Source organism: Psammomys obesus, unplaced genomic scaffold, assembly GCF_907164565.1.
Source record: "Psammomys obesus unplaced genomic scaffold, mPsaObe1.curated_primary_1811, whole genome shotgun sequence".
Lineage (NCBI taxonomy): Eukaryota > Metazoa > Chordata > Mammalia > Rodentia > Muridae > Psammomys > Psammomys obesus.
The window spans coordinates 12,362,826-12,369,853 of record NW_026596051.1 but is presented as its reverse complement, the minus strand read 5'-3'; positions in this window follow the sequence as shown (position 1 = coordinate 12,369,853).

Genomic DNA, 7,028 nt, shown 5'->3' with positions numbered 1-7,028 from the left:
GGGCCGTGTCTAATTGAATTCCAGCTGTACTTGTTTGACACTCTTGGCCAAGTTCCCTAGCGATCTCACTCGGTCACTCCCACCTCCAGGGATCCTCACAGTGGGTGTTTGTCTAGTTCTCCTGTGGACCCAGCTGGGGATCTTCATGGTGGGTATTCGTCTAGTTCTCCTGTGGACCTAGCTGGCTAGGCAGATGTCCTTATGGGCCTCTGATGGAGCTGAGCACACTGTGGCCACATGCCCTGACGGGCCTGCTGCATCATGGCTCATGCTCTTGGATGTGGAACAGAAATCTCATAGGAGGCTCTAAGAATAGTTTTTTCCAAGACTCACACCAACATCTGAACCAACTTTGCAATAGCAAACAAGTACTAAATGATGTTGACTATCTCTCTCTCTTGCCAAAAGATTGTAGCTTCTCTTTCTAAAATTAATGTTTAATAGCTTCCCAATATTTTCTTCTTCAAGAAGCATCCTCTTTTTTTCCAGAACACTTGTTGACAACTCATATGTCATAAAAGAAATACATTAAACTCCCAGGAATCAGGAAGTCTAATGGTGTCTGAGAAAAATCATAACTCAGTAAGAAAAATCTTCAAAAATGTCTTTATTAGCTTTTTGAATAATGGAATTTATTCAGGATGTTAGACAGAGCCTAATGTGAAATCTTTTCTTGTTTAGTTTTAGTTAAATACAACTAAAAAAAAAGCAAAATAAATTAAGCTCTCTATTTTAAGAGATGGCTCCAATATTCATTTTCCTTAGAAACACTTTTGATTTTCAGAAAAGTAAGTCAAAGCTATCCATCATGAACTTGACTAGGTGATTATTTTTCTTAATATTTTTGGAGGGGATGGGGTTGGAGAAATGGCTCAAAAATTAAGAGTGCTTCTAAAAGAGGCAGAGGACCTGGGTTCAGTTCCCAGCAGGCACATGGTGGCTCACAATCTCCTGTAACTCCAGTTCCATGATATGTGGTGCCCTCTTCTGGCCTCTGTGGGCAGCAGCCATGTTAGACATACATACAGGCCAAGTACTTACACACATGAAAAATAAAATTATTGAAGGTACTCTATGTCCCTTAGTAAAAAATGCATTTAACTCATCCAGATGAAAATTTAAATCTTTAATATATAGTAAAAAATGCACGTGTACCAAATATTTACTTTAAATTAGTTTTAAATGATTTATTAGTAAAGAAATAGGTAAAAAAAAAAATCTTTAAATAATCCATGCAAGACTCCCATTCTTCCTTTGTGAGAATCCTAGCTTCGGAAAGAGGCTTCTCACCTTTCAGTCTTGGTATTGATCACCATCTGCTCACTGCCACCCACTGTGCTTCTACCCCTAAGGTCCTCCATAGGATGTTGGCAGTCTTGGGCAACTCTGCATAGGTGGTGTGATGAGGACCAGATTGAAAAGTCTCACCTTTTTTGCAGACTGTCTTGTGGTCTTCCCAGACCGTGGGCCTGATCATAGCTGTTTATGGGCTGGTGCAGTTTCTCCGTTGTCTTCCTGATGGTGAGGATGCTGAGTTCTGACTTCTGATGGGGTGTGACTTCCCACCTTCTTTCTTTGGGCACATTTGGGGATGCTGTGTGGAAGGGTACCCTACTCCTGATGCCTCTGTGTTTTTGTACCAGTGCTCAAGGATCTGGGGATTGCTCTGTTTGAGTACTTTTCTGGTTCTGCTGTGCACTAGTGAACCGACTCATCCTAAGGAAGACGGCTTTGTAGCTGTTGAATCCTTCCCATCAAGCTCTACCTTGTTGTATGTCACATTTCCCTGGCTCCCACCCCAGGATTCAGGTCTTTGCTTGCTCCAGGGCTCCAGGGTATCGGTACCACTACAGTGGATAATTGTGCAGTCTCACCTTTCTACAGTGTCCATGCTTTGCTCATTAGCCTGCTATCTCAGAGATGCATTTGACATGATGGATCAGTTTAGAGAGTCATCTGTGAAAATTGGGTGGCCACTGCAACTCCAATAGCTACAAGAATCATAAGCAGTCTCGTGACAGAACAGCAGTCTGGTCTGCTGGAGCTGAATGACAGATCTTTCCAGGGGAGATTCGGAGCAGGGGATATGTGGAACCTCCTTTGATTTGGGTGTCAGAAGTATAGACAATGCTGCTTCTCTGTGGGTACTCCACCACACCCCACTCTACAATCACCTCAATTCATTTTGGCATTTCTCTTCTATCTATTGAGGTAGTCCTAGAAAGAGACGTAGGACATTTGGCCACTGGAGTCATACATACCACAGGAAGGCAGGGATTTATACCTGGACTCTTGGTCTCGTTCTAACTTCATGCTTGGCCAGCTGGGTTTAAAAACCTGGGTTTGATCTGTCCTGCTGTGATAGTAACAGCTGTTAACATGAGAAGATTTTGAGGATGGTTATTGGAGAAGGCTCTGAGGAGAGTGGCCCTGTATCTCTGGTTTCCACATCCTTTGATGTGTTGTGGTTTTCCATGCCCACCATAGACTTGGAGACAGACATGACTGAGGTGGTGAGAGAATGAAGAAAAGGTAAACACAGAGACACACAGGAAAATGGGGACCAGATGGACCGGCTTCTCTGGTGGAGAAACCATGCACTCCGGAAGCTCAGTGTGTTTGGTACATACAGTTGAACAGAGAGGCGTGGTTATTACACACAGAGAAACAAGAAATCAGGGTTTTTGCATACAGGTGACAAGCGGCAGGTTTACCTAATCTTGGTAGTAGCAGTTTATGTAGGGGAACGGCCTTTAGGCCATGCATATCCTGGGAGAGAAAGCTAGATTAGACTTATGCTCTATCAACACCCACACACAGAACAGAGGAAGGCTTTGCCGTTCCTCTGCGCCTCCCCTTGGCTGAGGGTGGGGATGAGGGGAGCTTTGCCATTTTCCCATGCATCTGAGAGTATGGTACTTGATATGTCAACAGCAAGCATTCATTCAGGACTTCACTCAGGCCTTTCTACAGTGGTTGGTATGAACAATGATGCTGTCACTGTCAGCATTTGCATAAGCTCTTATGGTTCTCCCTGTATCGCCTCTTTGCATTTCCCCTTAACTCAGAAGTTAGACAAGACTTCCATACAAAAAATAAGTCAGCAGAGTTTGTGACTGACTAGTCATGCTTGCTGGTCCTGAGAACACATTTCAGACAGAGGAGTAGCACTACTGTCCAAAGAGACCTGGGTTGGGACTGCTCATTCAGAACATGAGACCAGCAGGATTGTTAGCCTTGTTAAGAGGGTTGAGAGTTAAAGGGGACCAAGAATGTTGTTGGGATGGACCACAGTTGCTGGCAACGGGAGGGACCTTTGCAGGAGAGCTCAGTCTGAGCTTGCGGTGTAGAGTGTTTAAAGGAGGGCCCAGCTTACTGTGGGTGGTGACAGTCCTGGGCAGGCGCTTCTGTGTGCTGTGGAAAGGCTGGCTGAGCAAGCCATCGGAATCAAGACAGTCAGCAGAACTCCTCCATTAATTCTGCATTAGCTCCCCACCTCCAGGTCCCTGCCCTGACATCACTGGATGATGATGGAGTACAAACTGTAAGATGAAATAAACCATTTCCTCCCCCAAGTTGCTCTTGATCATGGTGTTTTGTCACAGCAATAGAAACCCTAACCAATACACCCTTGTTTCCCTCAGTCTCGGAGGACCTCGAAGTGCAGGGAGGCTCCAAGATTGTCTAGTGTCAGGGGACTTCTTAGGGAGAGAGGATGTCTGTGTTCTTGCCCATTTCTGCCTATTGTAGAGGGTAGGATGGGAAAGACAGGGGCAGAGCTTGGGGCTGAGACTAGCTTGAGCACTCACCTGTGCAGTGTTTACACTTTAGATTCCCAAGAGTAGCAATGAAGATCCGGAGAAGTCGAGGTTACATTCTGGACTCCCCAAATTGAGCTTCCTCCTGATGTCCCTGGGCTCTTTACCTGCTTCCCATGTCATTTGGCTTCCCAGCCCATGGAGAATGGCTTTCATGTGTTCTGCCAGTGTCTCATCGATGTCCTAGCTATAAAGTCTTGGGACAGACCAGCCTGAAGACAAAGTCACATTTAGTCCTATAACACCCTGTGCAAGCTACAGCAAGGATGCTCGTAGGCTATACATTGTATTCTATCTAGAAGATTCTGGGCCATGGTACCTAGTCCTCCTGGGCCAGTATGAGGGCAGAGTGTGAGTTTTGATGCCAGGGATCACTTAGGCTTCATGAGTTGCTTCCTGCTCATGGATCACGTTTCAGCCCAGAGAGGTTATCTCCCTTTGAACTTTTAAGGCTTCTGGCTGAGAAAGTTCACTCTAGACACAGTTTGCTTCAACTCTGCCTGGAGTCCAAGGTTTAGGTGTCTCACAAAGTCACCCTTCTGGAAAAAAAAAAAAAAGAAAAAGAAGAGCTTTTGTCACTGAAATGATAGCAAAGGGTGGAGTCATTGACCAGCTGGAAGGTGGGGAAGGAAGAAAGGTAACAGGAACATCCCAAATGGCTGGCTGTGAGTGAATGCTCATGATACTAGCCACGGTGGGCATTATCAGAGGAGCAATAGCCCCAGCATTCTGAGGAGTGTCATCATGTGACTGCCAGGTTGGAAGTTATCATGGGGCTTCTGTGTTGAGGATAAAACTTTGGATGTTGTGAGGCCCATGAGAAGCATGTGACAGGAATGCAAATGTGGCTGAAGTTGAGCACAGTGGTAGATGTTAGACAGTCAAAGGCTATGACAGCAGGTTAGATAAGGGCCTTGAGAGGAAGGTCAAAGTCAAGGAAGGTACCAGTGTTGATGAGCATCTGAAATGGCAGAATCACCCTTAACTAAGGTGAGAGCCTGTGTTTGGGAGAGGTTTGTGCTTGAGCCTGGGCACATTAAGTGTGAGATGTCATTAGACACATGCATAGAGCAATTGTTGTTTGGTGCTCACATCTGACCTCTGTGTGGAGTTTTCCCCATCTTGTATGTCTGTCTCTCCTCTCCCCTGCTATGTGTTTTCTGATGGATCTTCAATGTCCCTACCATAGGCTGTGCCCTGGCATGCTGCAGTCACTTTTTTTTTCTTTATTAATTGCACTTTATTTACATTGTATCCCCCCTGTGGTTCTCTGAGGTACAAGTCCCCTACCACAGAGTTGACCCCTGGAAACTGGATGGTTATGTGGGCCTTAGTGTGTCCACAGAGTTGTACAGTCATTCCTGAGCTCAGTTTTGAACATCTTTGTCTCCCACTAAACAGCACTCTGTATTTATTAGAAACACCCTCCATTTGCTATAATGGTTATTTAAAATACCAATCACTCCTATTTTAAGCCTGTCTGCAAGCCACTTAAAGAAAGAAGTTCCATGCTATTTGTTTTTATATTACTAGCTTATAATAATTATCAAAAATAGCTCTTGAGTGAATAAACAATAGTTTGAAATCAAAGTGCTTACAAATGTGAACACAGGGTTGTATATCTTTAAGAAAGAATGACCTGTTTGCATTCCTCTGTGTGGCTGTCTTTAGTTATTTTCAGACCTACTTGAAAACCCAACAGGAGTCTATGGAGATAGATGATCATTACTTTTTGTTTCTTGGCTACATTTCTCTAGCATCTGTTGTAAACAAAACAGAAAAGCGTCTTTCCAATCCAGTGCAGATTATCTCAAATGCAAGGAAGCCAATGATGAAAAATGTAGTATCAAAGGTCACACTATTATAAACTTACAACATGAATCACATCTGCTCATTAAACTCAGTTCCAAAGAACGAGGCTCAGAGCACAGAAATGTCTGCAAGTCTCCTGGGGAAACAGAGTTGTTGATAAGTTCTTGGTTTAACCATTACACCTCTGCACTATTCACATTATCTCTGTTCTAGATTCACACTGCTGGAGGCCAGTAGCCAGCCAGGGTAGGCCTTCTCCAACATCAGTTTTTTTTTTTTTTTTTCAGAATCCAGGAAATAGAGTCAACCTTGGGACATGGTGTATTAAGTCGAACAGGGAACTACTGATTAGGCCTTTGGGAGTTGAGTAGGACTTTCCCATTGTTATTAAAAGGCTTAAAAATTTTTTGGTTTATTGATGCATTATATGGAACAGTAATGGTGCTGATGAGAGGTAGACCTGCCTGCTTTTCCGAGGCTGGGTTTAGTGATTTCTGACACAGTGATTTCTGGCCACATCTCTTGGCTCTGCTTTCATGAAACACCTAGCACTCAACCTCAGACTATAACACCGGCTTTCTTGTTTTTACCCCTTCTTTGGCTGTGTCTTGGTAGTCCCATCTTGTCTTTTGCAAACTGCACATCTTAGTATCTGAGCTCAGGAAATTGTAACTGGCTTTCTGCCTGCTAGGTCTTGCTTAAGGTGCTGATGATGCAGATGTGAGCAAAGCAGTTGTTTCTTGACTGTAGAGATAATATCCTAAGTGTCAGGGGTGACCAAAAGGGCAATAAAGAAACAACAGTAGGCATATGGTGTAGAGAAAATACATCAGAGGAAGAGAAAGCAAGTGCCGGGGCAGCTGGAGTAGGTGAATTTGATTGTTTACACAGGATAGTCAAGGAAGGTGTTTCTGAGAAAGTGGCATGATGATACAGATAAAGAGGATCTGTGAACACTGTGGCATTCAAGTGAAAAAGTTCCAAGACAGGAGCTCATATGGTGAGTCACTGAAATGTTAGTTATTTTTGTAAAACTGTGTTTGTTTCTCAGTTTCTCTCTTAACCTGGCTATCTCCCCAATAATTGAGACTCCATTATTTTAATAAGTTTCACAGCACAAGGACTGAGCAGTTATTAATGTATTCTTAACCCTCTAAACTAATTTGGCTTTCTCCCAGCTTATATCCCAGAGATTCTTGCACTTTGTACCTTTTTATGTTCCAGCTATTTCTCTTGATGTCTCCTGGACCTCTCTCATGGCTCAATCTCCTGGCTGAATCCCCTACTTTCTCTTCTAACTCTTCCTTCCCTGGATGGCAGCAAGTCCAGCCCTATTCTCTCCCTTGTTCAGCAGTTGGCTGTAAGCTGCCTTATTGGCATATCAGAGGAAATTGTGGA